The sequence below is a fragment of the Saccopteryx bilineata genome, chromosome 9 (genome assembly GCF_036850765.1).
Source record: "Saccopteryx bilineata isolate mSacBil1 chromosome 9, mSacBil1_pri_phased_curated, whole genome shotgun sequence".
NCBI classification, from domain to species: domain Eukaryota; kingdom Metazoa; phylum Chordata; class Mammalia; order Chiroptera; family Emballonuridae; genus Saccopteryx; species Saccopteryx bilineata.
This window is the reverse complement of record NC_089498.1, coordinates 4,016,745-4,021,336: the sequence shown is the minus strand read 5'-3', so window position 1 is coordinate 4,021,336 and position 4,592 is coordinate 4,016,745.

Genomic DNA, 4,592 nt, shown 5'->3' with positions numbered 1-4,592 from the left:
GTATGAATCACAGCACACAAACTGAAGTTTTAAAAAAAAATACAGAAGGGGGATCTGTTGGGGATGGAAATATAAACAGGGTATTTGCCTGATTCTCGTTTGTCCCACCCATGTTCTCCGGAAGAGGCTGGAAGCTAGTTTCTTATTGGTGTAAAGTTAGATTTGAATGGTATGGTGGGGTTGACTTTGAGTTGTCTTGGAAACAATTGAATTGCTAATGGATCCTGGTTTTTTCCCTGAATAAAAACGGATACACTTCTGGGAGCCGCCATTGCTTCTGCTTAGGAGCAGTAGAGACTGTTCACCGTGCCGTCCTTCCGAACCCATCTGTATGTATATATCATTAAGTCTCTGTCTATCATTTATTTAATTCCATACCTTTTCCCATTCAAAGACCCCGTAATAAACTCGTCGTGGCTGGACTGCAACAATTTCCAGAGTAGGATTTAAAACTAAATTGAATGAAAGCCATAGGGACCCTTGCTTACACGCTGAACTAGCCTGGTACACGTTTGGGTAACGGAGAGTTCAAGTTCACCATCGTGGTCTGCGGGGAAGTCTTCCACGTTGTGGGCCCGCTGTGCCAGTCCTCGTCCTCCCCCTTCCTAGTGGGGGGGACTTCAGACAAGTTACTTACCCTCTCTAAGTCTCAGTTTCCTCATGTGTGATTTGGGTGCAGTACCTACTTTGTAGAGTTGTTTGTGGGAGCTAAATAAGACCGTAGAGGTCTGACCTGTGGTGGCGCAGTGGATAAAGCATCGACCTGAAAATGCTGAGGTTGCCGGTTCGAAACCCTGGGCTTGCCTGGTCAAGGCACATATGGGAGTTGATGCTTCCAGCTCCTCCCCCCTTCTCTCTCTCTGTCTCTCTCTCTCTCCTTCTCTCTCGTCCTCTCTAAAAATGAATAAATAAAAAAATTTTTAAAAAAAAGACCGTAGAGAGTCAGCGAGTCCAGAATGTCCAGCACACGTACTACTGAGAGCACCTGGTGCGTAGCCCAGCACATTCCTTAGAGTCTAGCATGCAAGGGGAATTTGCAAAAGCAGTATAAAGGATATGTACACATTTATACAATATATCTTCTGTGCCACAGCGATTCTGTCCCATCCCCTTCCTCCTCCGTGGTCCTGCCTCAGTTCTGACTACCCCTTCAGCACTTGACTACTGTCCCTTGTGGGAGGTGACAGCATTCTGCCTTTCATTATGGGGACATTATCTTTCTGCTCTTCCTCCTCTTCCTCTTCCAGAAAGATAAGCGGAGATCATCCGTGGTCATCGCTGCCCTTCCCTCCCATCCTCGGCAGCGTCCTGGGAACACCCTGCCTGTTCCAGGCACTGGTGCAAAGTGTGTCATCTGAAATTCCACTGGCTCAGACCTGAGGTCGCGTTGTGTTCTGTTTGCCCATTTTGTTGTGAAAGCATCTAAGCAGCCAGGTGTTGGAGCTGACGGCAGCAAACACACACAGCTGAGCACCTGGGAGCTCACCCACGTCTGTGCACCCCACAGCCAGCCCATCCTTCCTGGCTCGCACACACTTACCGCAAACAGGAAACTTGACAACAAGCTCGCCGAAGCCCTTGCAGCTCTGTGATTGGAGAATCTACTTACCAGGGAACATTGATGACCTGTGTGTAACTTCCTGTCACCTGTAAGATCAAGTCTGATGTCCTTCCCGGGTCCATGAGGCTCCCCTGCTCTGGCCACTGCCCTCCCCTCACCCTCACCTCCTCCCCTTGCTCACCCAGCTCCACGCACGTACATGGGTACCCTAGCTTTTCTGAAAACACACTGGCCCCCTCTCTGCCTGGAGGCTCTTCCCCAGGTAGCTCCATGGCTCCCGGCTCCACTCGGATCCCCGCTCAGATGTCAGATCCTCCAGAGGGGTCTTCCTGGTCCAGCCTGTTGAAAGGAGCGTGCGCACACCTCCATTTCAGGATCCTGTTCACCTCTGGGACACTCTTGCTCTCCATTCTTCATATCTCCACGAGGAGAAGAAACAGCCTGACCCCGCTCTCGGCCTGTCCCTACCTCTTCCCTGCGGGATGACTGAGGGACTGATTGGTGGGCTTGGAGGTAGGCACGAGCATGCTCAGCAGCACATCTGCGGAGAGCGTGTTTTTGTCGGCTTCACCTCGCAGAAAGGGGCCTCCGCACCTGCCCGGGAGGAAGGGGGAAGAAGAGGAGGCCGGCGGGGGGCGGGGGGAGGCAGGGTAGGGTGTGTGCAGCTGTTGGCACTGTCTCGTTCACGGGTAAAGAAAGCATTAACTAGCCACATCCTCCATTCAACACTATCGGCTGCAAATTTAAATATCTACCTCGGTCTGTCAATTGGCTAAGACTTTTTACCTACTGCTGCATAACAAATCACCCAGAAAACCCAGTAGCTTAAATGAACAATTCACTACTTCTCGTGAATCTGTGGGTTAACCAGATGGTTCTTTTGCTCCACGGGTTGTCAGCTGGAATGCTGGATGCTGGCTGTGAAATCCTAAATGGCTTCATCCACGGGGCTGGTATTTAGTGCTGACCACTGGCTGGGCGCTTATCTGGGGCTGCCAGCCTCGGTGCAGGGTCCTTGGCTCTCCTCAGCATATTTGTTGGGGCTTCTTCCTGGCATAGTAACTAGGTTTCAGATAGGACTTTCCTCACACACCGATATTCAAAGACGTTTAAGAATGAATCATGGAAGCCCTGGGTCTTAGAGCCCAAACAAAGTGGTGCACTTGCTGTTTCAAAGCCCAGCAAGGCTTCCCATGGCACTTAAGGTAAAAATAACACCTATACCTGACTCATCCTACTTGTAGGTCACCCCCACCCCCTGTTGTCCTGGCACCCTGCAGGCATGGTGGACTACCTGCTGGCCTGCTTTGGTCCTTGAATTACTTCAGGTTCAATCCAGCCCCAGGTCACTGCCCTCAGGGAGCCGATGGTCCCAGGACATCTGGGATAGGCATGTGTCACTGTCACATAAGGATTAGGTAAAGCTGGCTCTAGTGCCATGAGCAAGAGGGCCACAGGGCCCCACAAGCCCATGACCAGGGGATTGGACTCATCCGAGAGGCCGTGAATGACTTCTTGAACAAGTCACTCCTGAACTGGGATCCGATGGATGAGCAGGCATAAAGTAAGTGGGAAGAAAGCAGGAAGAAGGAAGAGCATGTGGAAATGCCCCAAGGCAGTGTAAGCCGGGCCAGGTGGAAAGAGGAGGACAGGCGTAGTACACAGAAGACAGATCAAGCAAGGGTGGCAAACTCAAGGAGTTTGAATTCTCTTCTTCAGAGTGCTAGGAGAGGCTCCAGGTGGGTCGGAAGCAAGACACTGACTGATGAGATTTGCAGTTTGACAAGATTACTCTGGCTGCAGCACTGGTATCCTAAATGAGTTCTCCCAACTTCATAGCAGCTGTAGCTCTTGGAATGTAGAGAGAGGCCAGAAAGAATGTGGGGAGACCCCGCTGTCTTCATATCATAAGGAGACATGGCACTGGCTGAGGCTAGTGACAGGGAGATGAGATAGAGTGACGAGTGTGCAAATGGATCAGGACTTGCGTGTGACTGAAGCACACTGTCTTCTTGTTTCCTACTCTAAAGCCCTTGATGTCATTTACAAAGAACCCAGGAAGACATACCACCCAGCAGACTCCTGGCCACGGGCATCTTGAGTCTGGTTATCAAATTGGTTGGGTGTACCAAGCAACATTACCTGTGTGGGTCTGTCTGTTTTGCCAGCATCCCAAAGCAAGCAGGGTCCAAGCTTTAGGGGGTTGGTCATGAGGATGTATTATCTATCTCCTCTTGCTTACTTTTGCAAAAAGGCAGAAAAGGGGGCTGGTTGCCTATAAAGGCTGGTTGTCATTAATGCATTGCCTGCACCTGTGTTGGTCAAGTGGGTTTTTAAATATGATATATGTTTGCTCGCTTATAGTTTGTATTGGGGGGGGGGGCAGTCTGTGGGCAGGCCGGGTCGTTGTAGCCTGAGTCTTAGTTTTGGGACTAAGCTTTTCCCCACACCCTTGACTGATTGCATGATGTGGGGTGGTATACTCTCATGAGGAATCTCATTATGCCTCAGATAAGTAACTTTGTATCAGAGGTTTCCTTGTTTGTATATTGGATTAAAGGTTTTGGTTTCTACACTATAAAGTGGGGCAGACAGGGAGCTTGCTCTCTCTGGTTCCTGAGATTAGCATTAGAGGAGGGAGAGCAGAGAGGAGAGCAGATAAAGGCCACGTGCAGGAGGCCAGGAGAAGCAGCCAAGATGGCGGAGTGCTGAAAGAGAAGCCAGTTTGTGTAGAGTTTGTGAAGAGAGAAGGAAGGAGATGGGGAACAGAGGTGAATAAGTCTGGTGAGGTACAAACCTTTGATTCTTGGAAAACTCAGATAAGTCAGTAGCTTTGTGAGCACTGAATGAGTGGCTTTTGGAGCCCAGTGTGTGTTTTTACTTGCCCACCGGGTGCAAGCTAGGATTAAAGCTAATGGCCCACCAGTTCTTGGCTTCCTTGTTTCATTACTGTCTGTCCGAATCTAATGCAAACCTGCATGGGCCAGGCGGCTCTGATGGTGGCCGTGGCTACTGGCTTTACAGCCTGGAT